At 40.8% G+C, this 20406-nt stretch overlaps 1 protein-coding gene across 3 annotated transcripts in view; it reads right to left on the bottom strand.

The window, feature by feature from the left end:
- tiam1a (TIAM Rac1 associated GEF 1a) overlaps window positions 1-20406 on the bottom strand; it is a 243819-nt gene that overhangs the window by 37801 nt on the left and 185612 nt on the right. The window lies entirely within an intron of this gene.

Here is a 20406-nt window from a genome sequence, read left to right as displayed (position 1 = left end):
CGCTGTCTGTACGGACTTTGTACGTTCTCCTTGGGATGCGTGGGTTTCCTCCTACATTCCAAACGTGCGGGTTTGTAGGTTAATTGGCTTCTGTAAATTGTCCCTAGGGTGTAGGATAGAACTAGTGTAAGGGTGATTGTTGGACAGCACTGAATCAGTGGGCTGAAGAGCCTGTTCCACACTGTATCTCTAAACTAAACAACTCTAAAATAAACAAACTTATAATGCAATAAAGACTAGCCATTATTATAAACTGTTCATTAAAGACCCACTTACTTAGAATCTTTGCAGATACCTTATGCAATCTTTACACTACAATTAATTATTTATGTAAAAGGAGAAAATCTTAAAGAAGAGTTTAAAAAAAAACCTCACAACTCACAAGAGATACAGCGTGGAAACAAGCCCTTTGGCCCACCAAATCCGCATGCTTCCAAATGAAAATCAGATTGCAGTTTGCAGGATTCATTTCAGCTTTTGCTTTGACATGCTTTTCATTCTTTGACTTAAATATTAGCACTATGGTGAATTCAAATTTAAAACTTGTTATCATACTTACATACAGGAATTCTTTAAAAATAGATTGTATATAATAAGAATCCATGTAGGAAAGAGAAGTAACTTGCATTGAAACTACTCTGTAATTTTTTTTCAGGCACTAGAGGCTGCAGATTCTGGAAACCTGAGTATAGAACAAGATGCTGGTGGAGCTCGGTAGCATCCGTGGGAGGAAAAGGATGTCTTGCATTCGGTCCCTTCTTCAGACTCATCCCGATCTGAAACACCGTCAGTCCATTTCCCTCCATAGATGCTGCATGATCGGCTGAGTACCACCAGTTTGTATTTGACTGTACACATTCTTTCGTTTCGCCTAATTATCAAACCCAAACATCTGTCATATACAGTCTAGAGAATTCACTGAAAAATGTGTCTTAACCCGTTTTATGGTCTGCTTACTGGAAGGTTCCATAATTACAGTTACTTATTTTTCTGTCAATAATTGCAGAGGCCTGATTGAGAGGATATATTTGAGCTATCTATTATCTGTATCTTTAAATTATATGAAACAGACATCCTGTCTGGAGAAAAGGAATGGGTGGCATTTCGGGTCGAGACCTTTCTTCAGTCTGAAGAAGGGTCTCCACCCAAAACGTCATCCATTCCTTTTCTCCAGAGATGCTGTCTGAGCTGCTGAGTTACTCCAGCTTTTTGGGTCTATCTTCGGTTTAAACCAGCATCTGCATTTCCTTCCTATACACTCTTTAAATTATATTGTGGAAAACAAATATATGAATCATTGAAATTTAGTTGCGATTTATCCCTCGCTATTTCAATGGAAGCATTAAACATTTAACTTTAAATGGGTTGGCTCTACCATAAAAGTAGCAGGGAGAAATTTCAAATGTGCTCCGGTCTTTTCTCGAAAGAAATTCAGTAATTAAGCCACTTTAAATTTCTCATTATCAGTGTAACAAGGACATGCCAAGAAGTATTTCTCCATATTTCTAATATCAAGCATTCATGAACCTTGGTGTAATGAACATTAACATTGCTGGATGCACTTTACACATTTGCACTTCTTTGAGGATCTTCCAAGTTCTTCTGAAGAGATTTATTCTTTTGCAACACAATTTTAGTTACTTTCCTTCCTAACAACCTCTAACAACCTCCATGGACTAAAAATGAAATGCTAAATAATGTAAATAAAAATGCTTGCTTGTCTCTTTTGATTTTGATCTATGAATGCAACTTACCTTTGGTGTGTGATGTGAATGAGTGAAAAACATTGTCAGATTCTTCTGACCTAACGTAGAGGGATTTTGAGGGGGAGGGGTAGCAGGGAAGCAAAGGAAAAACATAGGAATCTAAGTGATAATCATAGGTATACGGTTCAATCGTAAAATCTAAACTGGCAAGTTTCCAATGGAATTTAGCTAAAAGTCAAAGCTTTTCAATCCCCTAAATGCTGAAGGTCTGATTGCCACAAGCAGTTATTGATATGTGTTGTGGAAAAGATTGCCAAAGCAAAAATAAAGGGCTTAGGGAAGAAAAAAAAAATTTAGAACGGAGGCAAGCCGGGGAAGCTTGCAGTAACAAAGATTAAGAGTGAAAATAAAATGGTATTTACCACAGGGAAGATTAAAGCCTCATATTATCAACATAGAACAACTATGGAATTGCTGGTTCCTCATTAAAAGGGTGGAGGCAAAGGAAGTAATTACAGTAATTACATTATCAAATAATAGTGACAACTATTCCTGCTGAGACAAATCATTACGTTTAAAGTCTCCGACTAAAGTTTCCTAAATCCTATCCAAACTGAAGAATTATTTCTTTAGTAACATGACCATACTTGAAGTGAATCAGGAATAGATAGATGACAATTTATAACAAGCAAATCTAAAAGAAACCTGCAGGATAATTAGGTTGTTCTCAGTTAAAATCCAAATGAATTATTTCACATAGTTTTGTTTTAAGAAATCAGTTCCCACAACATTTTTAACAAACTTGTAAAATATTTACTTCACCTCTCCCGAGTTCAGACCCTTGAGTTTTTGAACAATTGTTCTTCAACAATTCAAATTATAAGACAATAGTCTGTCTGGAGAAAGTTGCTTCTAAAGGACAAAGAAGACGACTTCTCATACAACAATTTACTCCATGAGCAAGTTTACCCTCTCATCCTCACATTAACACAATGCTACTAAAGCCTGACAATATGGAGGCTGTTTGGAGGTACACTTTGGTTGCAATTTTGTGCAATTTTAATGCCAAATTCATTTGTCATTTCCATAAGTATTAAAATTATGAAGTCAGGTATCAGCAGTAGTTGAATTACTGTAATAGTAATCTTTGTTAGATCAAACAATTTTAAGATCACACCACTTTAGCTGTTGTGTTTTCTTCATTTGATTTTGTATGTATGGCTGTTACTGAATCAGAGGCAAATACTGCTCAAAACGACCAAATTTGTGTTATTACTTCGTTCCAGTCCTGAGAAGATGCAGCTTTATCGGTATTTCCATCTTCTAGACAATGATTCAAAATCTAAAACCAAATTCTATTAACTACTCTCGTGAATCAGAATGATGTCAAAGAACCATGAAGACCGTTTCAAGCAAAGCAAGGAAGTCCTGACATTTTAGCCAATATCCTTAAACAACTAATGCTACAAATTTAAAATAGATGATTGTTCATTTATTGAATTGCTATTGAGGGCGTGCAGCATAGGTTTACTAGGTTAATTCCCGGAATGGCGGGACTATCATATGTTGAAAGACTGGAGCGACTAGGCTTGTAAACACTGGAATTTAGAAGGATGAGAGGAGATCTTATCGAAACGTATAAGATTATTAAGGGGTTGGACACGTTAGAGGCAGGAAACATGTTCCCAATCATGGGGGAGTCCAGAACAAGGGGCCACAGTTTAAGAATAAGGGGTAGGCCATTTAGAACTGAGATGAGGAAAAACGTTTTCAGTCAGAGAGTTGTGAATCTGTGGAATTCTCTGCCTCAGAAGGCAGTGGAGGCCAATTCTCTGAATGCATTCAAGAGAGAGCTAGATAGAGCTCTTAAGGATAGGGGGTATGGGGAGAAGGCAGGAACGGGGTACTGATTGAGAATGATCAGCCATGATCACATTGAATGGCAGTGCTGGCTCGAAGGGCCGAATGGCCTCCTCCTGCACCTATTGTCTATTGTCTATTGTCTATTGAATTTAGTTTGTGGGCTAATGTTATGCACAGTATATCTACCATGTGCATGACAGCAGAACATTTCAAAGTTCAATGCACATGAAATGCTTTCAACCATTTCTGACAGACACAAAACAATCTGGATAAAATGACAGAAATGATGCAGTTGTGATTTCTTCAGTACCTGATGAAAAGGCTGCAAAACCTCCCAAATATTTGACTTGGAAAAAAAGAGAGAAGATGAAATGCAAAGTGCTGTCATACTCAATGACATTGTCATGGCTTCATTCATTATCTGTTCCATGTAAGTATATTTCTGTTTTCAACTTATTCTAGAGGAAGCTGAAAATACTCGAGTTCACTTAACTGCACTTTATAAATACAGTACAAGCTTTTCTTCCTTTCTACTCCCATTACTTTGAAGTGTGGGGCACATGAAGGGGCCATTCAGTATCTCAGTCCTGTTCTGCTGCGCAATAAAAAATCATATGTTCGCTGCACTTGAACTCAATTTATCCTTTGATCCTTCTTCAGCCAAGTAAAACTTAATTTATTAACACAGCAATTACATTTTCCGATCTTAAAGCAATGGGCCACTTTAACAAACTAACAAGTTCCTCGCAAATTACTTTGGTGTCATTTTTTGGTAAACTGATTTAACTTGCGGAATACAATGACAATTTATAAACAAAGAACGTAGAACAGTACAGGAAAAAAAAACTGCAGATGCTGGTTTAAATCGAAGGTAGACACAAAATGCTGGAGTAACTCAGCGGGTCAGGCAGCATCTCTGGAAAGAAGGAATGGGTGACATTTCGACTCGATATCCTTCTTCAGTACAGCATAAGAACAGGCCATTCTATCCACAATGTCTTTGCTGAACATTATACCAAGACCAACTCCCAATTGCGTGCACATAATCCATATCGCTCTATTCCCCGCATATCCATATGCCTATTCAAAAGTCTCTTAAATGCCACTATTGTACCTGCCTTAACCACCACCTCTGGCAGCACCTTCAAGGCACTCTCCACCCTCTGTGTAAAGAAACGTCCCGCAAATCTGTTTTAAACTTTGCCCCTTTCATCTTAAAGCTATACCCTCTAGTATTATGTTTTTCCATCCTGGGGAAAAGGGTTCTGACTCTATACCTTATCTCTGCCTCCCATAATTTAGTATAGTTCTCCCCGCAACCTCTGGCATTCTAGATTCAAGAATTCAAGTTTGTTCAACCTCTCTCCCTGTAGCAAATGCCCTCTAATCCAGGCATCATTCTGGTAAACCTCCTCTGCACCCTTTCCAAAGCCTCCACATCCTTCCAATAAAGGGGTGATTAGAACTGCACGCATTAGTGCTCACAGATACCATCAAGGATATATTTGAAGTGTTCAGCGCACCTAATCTGTATTTCTAAACTTCAGATTGAAGGTGAAAGGCACATTTCAATTTGCAAGATTACTCAGCAAAGCAATTACATTTTCAATGACTTTACATATTGTTTACTTAACAATTATCATGTTTAGCTATAACAGTGCACAAGATAAGAGCACAAGTGGCTGATATCATACTCCAGTCCTTCAAGAATATAATACCCACTATTGTTCAGACAATACAGCGTCAATTCCCACAATGACCACCTTGCACTATTTCATGACCCCTTTGTTTGACCTTGGTGTCTCTGCAAGGTCAGACTTCCTGACCAAGTCTCTATATTGAATGAACAGAAATTCCCCCGAGATCAGTATACTGCCTTCAGTCACTATGTTCCTGAGCAGTGGATTCCATTACTTTCTTTGGTAATTATCTGAACTAGTCAATCTATCTGCAAAGATAAAGTCATATAATATGGAACCTTGCACTTCTGCGCACTGAGTCCATGCCAACCATCAAGGTCCCATCAATGATATTCTTTTTTTAGCCCATGATGAGCTTCAGCTCAAGTACCAAGCGGTGCCACCTCTAATATCCCCTATTTATACATTTGAAACATCATCTGCCTCTGCTGCTGAGTAAGTTCATCTTCTGGAGATTTCCTCAGTCAAGAATATGATTTCATTACAACAATTCTTCCGGATCACTCCCTGCCAACCTACCTCATTCTGAGCCCAGGAAACTCAAGGTTATTCAAAGTTCTGGGAGCCATGTCCTAACTTGTCTCCAGTCTCATCAATGCTGTGCTTACTAATCTTCACAGGCTCCTTGTTGAGCAATGCCTTGATTTTAAAGCTTTCGTATTTCAGGTTCCTCCACTATCTTTATATATTCAGTAATTTTAATTATCCAAATAAATGCAACTGTCCCATCCAGGCCCCTTCATCATCACAGGTTTGCTTTGCTCCATCATTAATAACCATGTCTTCAGCTGTTACGGCACTAAACTGTGAAATCCCCTCCTTCAAGTTCTTTACCTTCCACTTTGATATCAATCATCTTTGGCCAAACTTTAGTACATCTGCCACATCTTATCATATCTGAAAGTTATCTCAAATATCGTTTTCTCACTTCCTATAGATACTGAGTATTTCCAGCATTTTTTGTTTTTGTCTCATAATTTCATTTGGATTTACAAGCTGTCAATCTCCATTTTAATACCTAGTTTCAAATTAATCTTGGGGTGTGCTTGGTTGGACCACTTTTTGATCAAAAGTATATTAGCAACGACCTTAGCATTCCAAAAGTTGAACTGAAACTATTATTTATGAACAGTGCCACAGGAGATTAGTTACTTCAGGTATAAAAATGTGGGCAAATAAATACGCTGTTATTTCATTCTCACGTGACAATTACTTAGATAAATCAGTTCGTGGTCTCAGAATCTTGTTTGTGATATCTGAAAGGTGTTTTTTGTTAAATGCACAGACTGAAAAATTGATCGTTTTGTCTTTAACAGTGCCATCAGCATTTTAGAATGAGGTATCGACGGAACTGAGCGAATCCAGAAAGCATTCAAAAGTAACACCAGCAAATTTGCAGATGACACAAAGCTGGGTGGCAGTGTGAACTGCGAAGAGGATGCTAAGAGGTTGCAGGGTGACTTGGACAGGTTGAGTGAGTGGGCAGATGCATGGCAGACGCAGTATAATGTAGATAAATGTGAGGTTATCCACTTTGGCGGCAAGAACAAGAAGCAGATTATTATCTCAATGGTGTCAGATTAGGAAAAAGGGAAGTGCAACGAGACCTGGGTGTCCTTGTACACCAGTCACTGATAGTAAACATGCAGGTACAGCAGACAGTGAAGAAAGCTAATGGCATGTTGGCCTTCATAATGAGAGGATTTGAGTATAGGAGTAAAGAGGTCCTTCTGCAGTTGTACAGGGCCCTGGTGAGACCACTTCTGGAGTATTGTGTGCAGTTTTGGTCTCCTAATTTGAGGGAAGACATCCTTGCTATTGAGGGAATGCAGCGCAGATTCACGAGGTTAATCCCCAGGATGGCGGGACTGTCATATGAGGAAAGATTGGAAGAACTGGGCTTGTATTCACTGGAATGTAGAAGGATGAGAGGGAATCTTGTAGAAACATATAAAATTATAAAAGAGTTGGACAAGCTAGATGCAGGAAAAATGTTCCCAATGTTGGGGGAGTCCAGAACCAGGGGCCACAGTCTAAGAATAAAGGGGAGGCCATTTAAAACTGAGATGAGAAAAAACTTTTTCACCCATAGAGTTGTGAATTTGTGGAATTCTCTGCCACAGAAGGCAGTGGAGGCCAATTCACTGGATGAATTTAAAAGAGTTAGAGCGCTTGGGGCTAGCAGAATCAAGGGGTATGGAGAGAAGATAGGTACAGGTTACTGATTGTGGATGATCAGCCATGATCACAATGAATGACTCGAAGGGCCGAATGACTTCCTCCTGCACCTATTTTCTATGTCTAAACATAAATTTCACACTGATCTATTTTACTTCAGCATCACAATTAGTGAAGGTTTGGTCTTGCAATTGGAACACAGTAGAGAGAATCGTCTCGAACTGCCTTTTTACTTTAAGAGCATCAGAAAACATTGAAAGATTTTGCTTGTTTAATACATTTTATTGAAGCAAATTTTACCGACATTTGAAAAATAAAAATGCGTTTTCTTATGAAAAATTAGGAAATTTCACTTTTTTCCATTTTCAAGTAACAAGAGTATTTTTTTTAAGAGCTGTTGCAAGGAGAGAAAGGATTTCAAACTCAAGGTATGGTTCAATGCAATTGGGTGGTAGCAGCAAAAATAATTACTCTACATGCGAGTTTGACATGTCAAGATCAGCAAAATCCTTTGTAATATTCAACAGTAAATTTTTCAGATCTTAGACACTTACCAAAAGAACAATTCCCAAAAGTGTGACCTACTCATGAGCTATAATATGTTCAAACCATCGAGAGCAACAGCATTCGAAAATTAATCACATTACATGAAAAAGATGTGATTAAAAACAGTGCTCACACGTCCTTCTTCACTGCTTTTACAAGGTAATTCCATTTAGATTGGAGCAGTTTCCATTTCATAAGAACATAATATTGAGAAACAAGACTAGGCTACATGACCCTGCCATTTAAGAAGTTCAGGGTCAAGCCTCAAAATCACTTTACTCTCTATTCCTCACAGTCCCTGAATGTTCACAAATCTATTCAATATACTTAACATCTGAGCACCAGAAATCTTCTGGAGCAGAGAATACCAAAGCCCACCACCTCTCAATGTAAATAAATCTTTGTCCAAATAACCAAACCTTTATCCTGACCCGATGTTCCCTGGTCCTTGACTTTCTAGCTGGTCCAAAAAGCTTCTTGGCATCCACTTCAGATCCCTGGGTGTGCACATCTCTGGAAATCTGTCCTGGGCCATGCACATTGATGCAGTCATAAAGTTAGCCCATCAGTGCCTCTACTTCCTCAGAGGATTGAAGTGATTTGGTATGTCGACAAATACTCTCTTGAACTTCTACTGATGTACAGTAGAGAGCATATTGACCGGTTGCCTCATAGCCTACTTTGGGGCTCATGTTGTCGACCTCCTTGTGGTGAGCTCTGTCAACTGACCTCGGTCAGGCAAACGACAACAGAGACAGCAGAAGCAGAAGCAGAAATAACAACGAAAAAAAACAACAGCCTGCAGCCCAAATGCAACCTCAGTCGCTGCAGCTTGGTGCCAACCCTTCTTAGGGCGGGCACCTAGGGATGTGGAACCGGATGGCATCACCCTGTTGCAGCTGAATGCAGAAAGCCTCACCAAGGCGAAGACCACCATCATTGAACATCTGCTACAAACCCACAAAGTCACTGCAATCCTGCTCCAAGAGACTCACAAAAGTGACAGCTCCCATCTGAAGATCCCTGGCTATACCCTGGCCGCCTACACTGAGAGCAACACCCACGGGATTGCCACTTTTGTCTACAGTGCCTGGAGGGCGTTACATAACTTCTGCTGCCTCAAACGCAAGAAGAAGAAGCAGAAGATAGCCTGCTTTGGCAGCTCAAACACTCAGGAACCAAGATTGCAAAAAGCATTGAACACTACCCAGTCCATCACGGGGTATTCACCTCCCCATCTTTGAAGGGATCTACAGGAGTCGCTGCCTCAATCCTCAGCATCATCAGAGACCCACACCGCCCTGGCCACGCTCTCATTTCACTCCTGCAATCTGGAAGGTGGTATAGGAGCCTGAAACTGTAATGCTAATATGCAAATTGGGGGAACAGCACCTCATATTTCGCTTTGGCAGCTTACAACCCAGCAGTATGAACGTTGATTTCTCTAATTTGAAGGAACTCCTCCATTCCATTCCTTCCCTCCCCACTCCCACCCCCCCCCCCCCCCAGTCAGTCCCCGTCCCCCACCCCAGTCGCCCTACTATCCACTGTTTGCATTCTTATATATTGCTCGTTAGCACATCTCCCCCACCCGACAATGGGCCATCATGGGCTCCACCTTTCCTGAGGTCATCTGTTTCCGGCCATGTTTTGTTCCGGTCTTCTCTCTCTCTCTCAGTCTGAAGGAGAGTTCTGACCCGAAACATCACCGATTCCTTTTCTGCAGAGATGCTGCTTGATCTACAGAATTACTCCAGAATTTTGTGTCTATCTTCTGACTCTTGACTGTGTCCATCCTTCTCACAATATCTCAATTAGATCATCTTTCCTTCTTCTAAACCATCAAGTGTCGAATAATCTTTCTCGGTCTCTCCTCATACGACAACATTATTATCCCAGTGAATCAACACTGCACTGACCTCAATGCAAGGATATCCTTCCTCTCTTACTTATAGTGACTTGGAACTGCATGGAATACTCAAAGTGTAGTCTTACCAAAACCTTGCACAAAACCAGTAAACCTTACACAAAACCAATCTGTTGCCTTTATTCCAATTACCATGTAATAAATGCCAGCATACCAACTGCATTCCTAATTGCTTGTTCTGCCTACATGTTCAATTTATGTGACTCATAAACCAGCAAACCAAGATTTTTTTAGATATCATCATTTTCTGGTATCTCATTGTCGCACATTATAGGTGAAAGAGCAACCAGCTTGCTTGATTCAGGTAGACTGATAGCATTTACCACTTTGAAAAATAAGCTGTTAAGCTAGCTGAAGAAAATGACATGGAACTCGCACCTCGATATTGTCTTTAACAAAGTAAAATATCACACAAGTTTGATTTTGAGACATTTAAGATGATGGAATGGCAGATTAAAGTGTTAAGAGTTAAGAAGGGATTTAAACAGCTGTGAAATGGAAAGACTGAGAGATTTAGGGAGGGAATTCTTGTGCTTTGAAAATGTAGGTAGAACTGCCAATAAGATTGTTTAATAAGCGGGAATTGGAGAAGCAGAGATCTTGGAGAGTTACAATGTTGGATAAAATTAGAGAGAGAGAGAGAGAGAGAGAGAGAGAGGGCCAAGATAATAGAGCAATTTTAATAAAAGCTTGAGAAGATTAAAATCAAGGCAGAGCTTAACCCGGCAACAATGTAGTTCAGTTATGACAAATTAAGAGACGCACGGTAGCGCAGCGGTAGAGTTGCTGCTTTACAGCGAATGCAGCGCCGGAGACTCAGGTTCGATCCTGACTACGGGTGCTGCACTGTAAGGAGTTTGTACGTTCTCCCCGTGACCTGCGTGGGTTTTCTCCGAGATCTTCGGTTTCCTCCCACACTCCAAAGACGTACAGGTATGTAGGTCAATTGGCTGGGTAAATGTAAAAATTGTCCCGAGTGGGTGTAGGATAGTGTTAATGTACGGGGATCGCTGGGCGGCACGGACTAGGTGGGCCGAAAAGGCTTGTTTCCGGCTGTATATATATGATATGATGATATGAGACCATGAGAGTCAGGTCACATGTGGTGATGATTCCACGCCATGGACAGTAGAACACAAGACATAAGGTTATAAGGTCATGTGATAGTAGAATTAGGCCATTCGGCCCATCAAGTCTATGCCATTCAATCATGGCTGATCTATCTCTCCCTCCTAACCCCATTCTCCTGCCTTCTCCCCATAACCTCTGATACCTGTACGAATCACAAATCTATCTATGCCTTAAAAATATCCACTGACTTGGCCTCCAGAGTCGCCTGTGGCAAAGAATTCCGCAGATTCATCACCCTCTGACTGAAGAGATTCCTCCTCATCTCCTTCCTAAAAGAACGTCCTTTAATTCTGAGGCTATGACCTCGAGTCCTAGACTCTCCCACTGGTGGACACATCTGCATCTGCAGGATCTGTTAAAACTGCCAAATGGAAATATAATAAAACAAAAATGAACATTTCAATTGCAGATGATTTAAGTTAGCACTAGAGCTGGGTGATATCAGACTGGCACTCACACATCTGGAACAAAAAGTACGGACAAAACAAGAAGGTGTTGAAAGCACCCGGCAGATCAAGTGGCATCCATGGGGAAAAAAAACTTTTGAAATTGCAGGTCAAAGATTCTTCATCCAAACCGGAGAGCTGAGAAAAGAAGTGTGTTTAAGTTACAGGGTGGGGGAAACGTGTAAAGAGTACAGAGGAAATATGAATGAAAGATGGACAGAGTCCAAACCCATAGAAAATCCAAAGTGGCAACACAAGTGAATATAGTAGTAACAAAGGCATATGGTATGCTTGCCTTCATCGGTCGGGGCATTGAGTATAAGAGATGCAAAATCATCTTGCAGCTTTATAAAACATTGGTTAGGTGCATTTGGGGCATTGTGGTCTCCCTAGGTATTTATTCACAAAGTGCTGGAGTAACTCAGCAGGTCAGGCAGCATCTCAGGAGAGAAGGAATGATTCCTTCTCTCCTGAGATGCTGCCTGACCTGCTGAGTTACTCCAGCCCTTTGTGAATAAATACCTTTGATTTGTACCAGCATCTGCAGTTATTTTCTTACACATTGTGGTCACCCTGTTACAAGAAGAATGTGGAGGCTTTGGAGAGGGGCTAGAAGAGGTTTACCAAAATGCTGCCTGGATTTGAGGATATTAGCTACAAGGAGAGGTTGGACAAACTTGGATTGTTTTCGCTGTAACATCAGAGATTGAGGAGAGACCTGAAAGAAGTTTAGAAAATTATGAGAGGCGTAGAAAGGATAAAGTGTCAAAATCTGTGTCCTTGAGTGGAAACACCAAAGTCTGGAGAGCATAGCTTTAAGATGAGAGCAGGATAGATGTACGGGACAAGTTTTCGCTATGTGGAGAGTGGTGAGTACCTGAAACACACTGCCATGGGTTGTGGTGGAAACAGATGTAATAGTGGCCTTTAAGCAGTTTTTAGACAGTCATGTGGATATGAAGGGAATGCAGGGATATGGATCATATGCAGGCAGAAGGAATTAGTTTAACATGGCATCATGTTCATCACAGACATGGTTGGCTGAAGGGTCTGTTCCTGAGCTGTAATATCCTATATTCTAATGTTCAGGCAACAGCTACTATAAAAAAAAACAGGAGTGAGAAACAGAAGAGAAAAAAATAAACAAAGTGAAACAGAAATGCATAGACAAATTTGTGGCTGAAGGGAATAAAAAAGGATGGCTCTTGAGATTGTTGAATTCATTTGAGAGTCCCAAGGACGACAACATGCCCATATAGATGATGTGCAATTTCCTGAGCTGACAAAATATATTTTTGCAGCAATGTAGGAGTTTGTTGAGAGACGTCAGCATAAGAGTGGGATGGGAAAATTAAGTGGGTCAAGGTCACTCTTGCGAACTGAAGAGATGTTCTGCAAAGTGATCATTCAATCTGTGTTCAGTTGCGGCATTGTGGAGGAAAACACTTTGTGAATAACAAATGCAATGCACTTGAGTAGAAAAAATGCAAATGAATTAATGCTTCATTCATAGGGTTGTGAATTCGCATAATGTGAAGAGGTAAAAATGTGTGTGCAGTATTTCCCACCGTTGCCTTGAATGGTGCTGGAGATGGAAGACTGGACCAAGGAGTTGAGGAGGGAATGAAATGGGAGGGTAGATGTACCTGGTGGTGGAATCTCAGTGAAAGTGGCACAACTGTGGTGAATAATCCATTGAAGGTGGGGCATAGAAGTTGAGGACTAGGGGCATCTCATCGTTGTTCTGGTTGAAGGACAAGAGGGTGGGAGATAAGAGGGGACACAATTGAGAACATTGTCACCTGTGGTAAATGGAAAATCATAATTCAAGAAAAAGTGTTATTGAGGGGGTGCAGCGTAGGTTCACTAGGTTAATTCCCGGAATGGCGGGACTGTCGTATGTTGAAAGGCTGGAGCAATTAGGCTTGTATACACTGGAATTTAGAAGGATGAGGGGGGGATCTTATTGAAACATATAAGATAATTAGGGGATTGGACACATTAGAGGCAGGAAACATGTTCCCAATGTTGGGGGAGTCCAGAACAAGGGGCCACAGTTTAAGAATAAGGGGTAGGCCTTTTAGAACGGAGATGAGGAAGAACTTTTTCAGTCAGAGAGTGGTGAAGGTGTGGAATTCTCTGCCTCAGAAGGCAGTGGAGGCCAGTTCGTTGGATGCTTTCAAGAGAGAGCTGGATAGAGCTCTTAAGGATAGCGGAGTGAGGGGGTATGGGGAGAAGGCAGGAACGGGGTACTGATTGAGAGTGATCAGCCATGATCGCATTGAATGGCGGTGCTGGCTCGAAGGGCTGAATGGCCTACTCCTGCACCCATTGTCTATTGTCTATTGTGTTCAGTCAGGTGGGAGTGCAAGGGATTGGTCGGGCCTCTGTTTGAGAGGAAAATGAAGGGTCCTTAGATCATCGTGGAGTAGGATGAAGGTTGAGAGGGAGTTTGCTATACATCGTGAGACTTGTATAATTCAGGACAGTGGCAAGTTGAAAGAGTCAGGAGTAGGTGCTTGCTGTTATCTGCATATATGTGAAAACTGACATGCAACTGACATTGATGAGCAGGAACATATAAATTGATGAGAAATAGGAGGGGAGCAAGGATGCTCCCTGCAGCAGGTGCAACAGAGACAGTGGTGCAGGTGAAGAAATGGTTGTGTGGAAACTATTTTTCTGAGTTGCTTCTACATTGATGTCCTGGGGCTGAGATGACCCATCTCCAATAACCACAGGCATATTTTTCTGTAGATTTATTAGGCAATATTCTACGTAGTTTTATGCAGAAGGCATAGTTTTCTCATGGGCGTGCCCAATTTGAGTCATGGACAAACTTCACAGATGGCGATGGATCAAGCAGTGATTTTCCAGGTATCACCACAGAAGGAGGCTCAGTAGTGCAGCTGGTGGAGCCGCTGCCTCAGAGCCAGAGATCCAGGTTCGATCCTGACCCCGGCTGCTGTGACTGTGTGCATTTTGCATGTTCTCCTTGTGACCACATGCACTTTCGCTGGGTGCTATGGTTTCCTCCAGCTTCCCACAGACATGTGAGTTTATTGGCCGCTCTTGTGAAGGGACTGGATGTGAAAGTGGAATAACACAGAACGAGTGAGGACATGTTGGCGTGGACTTGGTGGGTCAAAGGACCTGTTTCCATGCTGTAACTCCAAGAAGAAAAGCCATATTTGATGATTCTCAGATTTAAAATCAACAGTTGCAAATGAAACCAGAGGATCCACCTTTCTCTGCATTTTAAAATTGATTTATCTCTAAACTTCCAATATCTAACAAATATTAATTGAACCAAAACTCTGCACATATGCTGCCAAACACCAAATGTTTTCACTGTTTTCTGATTTCGTTTAAGTACAATTCATATGGATATTTTTCAGTTTCCAACGTCCACGTACTGCAAAGCTATACAATGGGCAACAATTTGTAAATGATTCCAGTGAAATTAGTTTTATCATCACAAACATTAGCTCTCGTGACTCGAGATAATAGAATTACTTACTGGAGTTGGAGATTTTAGCAACAGGACTAGGCTGGAGAAACTAAAGTTGTTGAGAGGAGATTTGATAAAAGTGTACAAGATAATAATGGATCTGGAAATGGTATAAAGAGGAGCCTAGGGACCATTTCCATTAGTAGATGGTACAGCAAGGGAAGATGAGAGGCAGAGTTATTTTTATAGATGCCACGAATGGTTATCTTCTGCGTTAAATTCTGTGCAAAGAAAATTTATCAGGGCTTTCAAAAGGGAATTGAAACGGCACGAGTAGAAATAATTTCCAAGACTACAGGGCCCTATCTAGATTGCTCCTTTATATGGAGCAATCTAGGTAGGGCTCCTTTATATGGAACAATCTAGGTAGGGCTCCTTTATATGGAGCAATCTAAGTAGGGCTCCTTTATATGGAGCAATCTAGGTAGGGTCCTGTAGTCTTGGAAATTATTTCTACTCGTGCCGTTTCAATTCCCTTTTGAAAGCCCTGATAAATTTTCTTTGCACCAACTTTAATGCAGAAGATAACCATTCTTGGCATCTATAAAAATATGAATAGCCTACTGTGATGTAACAATTCTATGTTTTGATAGTTAAATGAACACAATTGTGTTTTCTTCTCTCATTAATAAAAAATCCTTTTCTGTATTTAAAAACAGCAACCTGGTGCAATTTACCTCCGATAACTGAAAATGGACTAGGTACTAAAAAAAAGTGATATTACTCTCGTTATAGTCCTGCTATTTGTGAAGAACCTGATTTGGAATTACTGAAAATGACTTTACAAGCCTGGGGAATCTGTAGAGTTGGGCACAATTACAATGTTTAACAGGCATTTGGGGAAGTATATAGATAGAAAAGATCTCGTGGGATATGGGTCAAACCAGGCAAAAGGAACGAGTACAAAGATGCTGGCATCTTGGTCAGCGTGAACGTTTGGCTGAAGAACCCTTTTCTGTGCTATCTCCATGACTACACACGCTCCAATTAGAAGAAACACAAGTGAACTTTGTAATAAATTAAATCATTTTAATATGCATTACCATGATCTGCTAATTCGTAGTTTATATTTGAAACATTTATTCTCAGGGCATGTGCTTGAGTGTGGGGGAAGTGGGATAGAGAGGCACATGCACTTACCCTTCCCCTACATCAAGGGTTCCCAACCTGGGGTAAATTTACCCGCAGGGGTAAATTTCGCCTACCCGGGGGTAAATTTGTTGATTCTGGATTTGTACATATTGACTGACTGTGTTTGGTTCTGGTATATGAATAGCCTACTGAAATATAACACTGTGATAACTTATTAGTTTCAAAATTATTAGTTTCCAATATCTGTTCATTATTAGTTGTTTATAAATAAGTGAAATAACATTGTTAAGTGCTATTATTATTGTTATTTGAACTTAAAATAATGATGTTAAAAACAGTATTTTAAAATTTCCCCTTTGTCGGTTGCTTTATTATGGTAGAAATGTAAACTCAAATTACTGAACAAAACAGGGTGGGGGTAAATTTACTTTTGAAAAGTTGCAAAGGGGTAAACGTGATGAAAAAGGCCGGGGAACCCCAGCCCTACGTGTTACCAATTAAAATATGTGTACGCATATACAGACATTTGCCCCATAACATTAAAGTTGAGTGAGAGAGTCCTTTAAAAGCTAGTAGACTTAAAGTCCTTTGCATTCCTTTGTGGTTTATGTAACCTAAATAAAAAGCTCCTCAGATTCTTACAGCTCTTTGGCCATTTTCATCATGGCAGCATGTTAAAGCAAGTGCAATGAATAGAAATCCTGTTCCTAAAATGGTTTCTTAACAGCAGAATCCAGGGTTAATGCCCATGTACAGAGCCTTTGTATTTAAGTACTATTGGATACGACTATATTTCAAACAACAAAATTACATCACCAAATAAGCATTTACAATGAATTTAAACTTTCAGCATTTCGTTATTTTTATCTGTGGATTCACTATGTATATTTTTTGCAAGTGACTGCTGAAATATAACACTGTGATAACTTATGAGTTTCAAAATTATTAGTTTCCAATAGCTGATGTATACATAGAAATAATTATACTTGCTTTTATGTTCCAATTGCAATATTCTCAAGCTTTATTCAAAAACCTTCAAGTGGTTGAGTTATGCTTTTATTTTGTGGGGATGGTTGATGATGACTGCAAATCATTCAGTTCCATTCAAAGTGCAAATGATGAAGCAGTCCATGAGTGCATGCAGCAGGATCTGGATGGCATTCAGATCAGGACTGTGAACAGTAATGCCAGACAAGTACCAAGCTCCAATCACCTTCAACATGAGAGCTTAGTCTACTCTTCTTTTAACATCATTCACTGCGAGTCACTCCTGATTTTCGAAGAAGGGTCTCCATCCAAAACGTCACCCATTCCTTCTCTCCAGAGATGCTGCCTGTCCCGCTGAATTACTCCAGCTTTTGGTGTCTATCCTGATTTTTTTTAAAGCCAGCCTACTATGAACAAAACACAAATGGTGGAATTCTGACCATTTTCTTGAATTAGTGCAGGTCCAACACAACTAGATGATTAAAGGCCAAGAGGTTTTCAACCTTCTGCAAGGAAGATACAATTACCCATCAAGAATTCACAACCAGCGTCTCTCACACCTGTGACCTTTATCATCTTGAAGGCACAAGGGTATATCACTCCAATTTCCACTACGAGCAACATTTCATTCTTCCTTGAATGAATCTTCCTGTTCTAATCTGACAGCCCTGCATAAGTATATTCGCCACACAAACTTTGGAAGATAGGAGGTTAGCTTCCTCTTTCTCTTTTTGACTACTGAAAAAGTAATCTAAATTGCCTCATTAATGCAAAGCAAGTTACTGGTTCATGTTAGTGGTAATATATTTTTCACCATCACAAGCAGGATGAGTGCCACAGGTTGCATTAATATTTCAATGTCTGATTGCCACAGGAAGATGGTGCTTTGTTACACAGTTGTCCTGTGGTAAACCAAATGCTGCTGATGCTGGAGGCCTTTCCAAAAATACAACTATTTTTCCAGAGATCTTTATCTCTCGGCGAGATGTAATGTTAATTTTTCTTGTCATATATTGGCTATTGCTTTGAAATTGTCCTTGTTCTTGGCTTTGATCACTTCACTACTGAGAGCCTCATTTATGAAGATGAAGTGTGTAGTTAAAATGTACCACAATCTCTGAGCCCATGGGTGTTGGCTTGCCTCTCATGGCAAATCGCAGCAGCAACCAGAACAGTGGCACTACATCTGGCTCTGTTGAACAGCAGTGCACAGCTGCTTTTAGATGAGTAATAGTGATAAGGGACTCTACAGTCAGTGGTACAGACAGGTGTTTCTGTGACTATAGGTGATACTCCAGGATGGTCTGTTGCCTCCCTGGCGCCAGGATCAAGGATGTCTCCGAGTTGGATCAGAACCCATTTGGCTGGAAAAATGTCAGATGGAGTTTAATCTGGGCAAGTGTGAGGTGCTGCACTTCAGGATATCGAATACAAGTGAAAAGTATGCAGTTAATGGCAGGACCCTTAACAACACCAATGTACAGAGGGAACTTGGGGTCCAAGTGGATAGCTCCCTGCAAGTACCAATACAAGTACCGTGGTAAACAAGATGAATATTATGCATGGCGGTTTTTGATCACAGGGCATTGAGGAAAAGAGACAGTAAGTTATGTTGCAGCTTTATAAAACTACGGTTAGGCCGCATTTTGGAGTTTTGTTTGGCCCATCATCGAAAGAATATTGAGGCTTTACAGAAGATGTAGGAGAGGTTAGCCTGGATATTGGCTTGATTAGAGGATATTAGCTTTAAGGAAAGGTTGTATGAACTTGGATAGTTTTTCCAGGAGCATTGGACACCTGATAGAAGTTTACAAAATTATGAGAGGTATGGATAGGCTGGGCTGTCAGAATCTGTTTCCCAGGATGGAAATGTCAAATAGTTTGTGTAGTTTGAAGGAGGGAGGGGGAAAGTTTAAAGGATGGGGAGTGGGTTTTTTTTTACACAGAGTGTCATATGCCTGTAAGGCACTGGCTGAGGTGGAAGTAGATTTGATAGTGGTGTTTAAAGAGACTTTTAGATAGGCTCATTAATATGCAGGCATTGGAGGGATGTAGATTATGTGCGGGCAGAAATAATTAGTTTAATTTGGCATCATGTACGATATAAATATGATGGGTCAAAGGACCAGGGCTCGCAAATATATATATATGTGTTAACCACACAGCAGCCTCTAGGGAGGGTTTAAAAAAAATGTTGAACCCATTTATCTGGAGAGATCAGAGATCTGGATCATGTTTGGTCAACTGCCGCTGTGATGTAAGGGCAGCTACTTACACTTTTAGCAAGTCTGAAGAAGGGTCTCGACCCGAATCATCACCCATTCCCTCTCTCCTAGATGCTGCCTGACCTGCTGAGTTACTCCAGCATTTTGTGATACCTTCTATTTGTACCAGCATCTGCAGTTATTTTCCTACACTTTTAGCAATGTACTTGCAACTTATTTGACTGAAAATAGTGATAAAACCTTCAGCCAAGCAATCATGGCGAAACATAAATGTAGTTTCAGTTTCAGTGAGCAGGATATTTCTGAGTACTAGCCACGTGATAGAATGATTAATAATTCCCTTCCACCAAACTGCTGATGATTGGAAAGAGGATGGCATGGTTTTAATTTATTTATCCCATTGTTTTGTTGAGGACACAACTGGACAATGTACAGGTCCACCACCGATTTTCTGGCACCCTTGGTTCCAGAGCCTTTAAGAATGATCCATTTTGTCAGACTAATCGACATTACAGCATCGAGAGTAGTCGAACGGTACCAGAATGATCCGCCTCGGCGCCAAGATAAAGCCCGCAGTCAGCCTCGAAGGTCAGCTATGGGAATGGATCTGCCCACTCCAGCCGGGCCAGTGTCCCACAGCTCTGGCCGCAGGGGCAAGTTTGACCTGCCGATCGGCCGCGGAAGCCGACTATGTGACCAGAGTTGCCGGTTCTGACCGTGCCGGACTCCCAGAGCCCCAGCCACAGGGAGCAAATTCGACCAGTCGATCAATGCAGAAGTCCCAATGAGGTCAAGACTGGCTGCCTTACCCGGATGCCACATTTTGGGGAGGACTTCCGAGGGGAGAGAGGTGGATTTCAAGTGCGCTCTTGTAATTCTGTCCAGATTAAAGGGGGTGCTGGACCACCAGTTGCCGGAAAATTGGTGGGGAACCTGTAAAATATTCTGAGGTCGATGCCACGGTCGTAAAATAATACAAGTTTCACAGCTTAAACAACGGCTGCTTCTATTAGTGTTAGGACTAAATTACTTAGAGTTTCTCAAATTGCTGGGCGTTAACATCACGGATGACCAATTCTGCGTGCAGCACATTA

The sequence above is a fragment of the Rhinoraja longicauda genome, chromosome 12 (assembly GCF_053455715.1).
Source record: "Rhinoraja longicauda isolate Sanriku21f chromosome 12, sRhiLon1.1, whole genome shotgun sequence".
Classification (NCBI taxonomy): Eukaryota; Metazoa; Chordata; class Chondrichthyes; order Rajiformes; family Arhynchobatidae; genus Rhinoraja; species Rhinoraja longicauda.
Note: the sequence above shows the minus strand (reverse complement) of the source record. Positions and strands in the feature narration are given on the sequence as shown.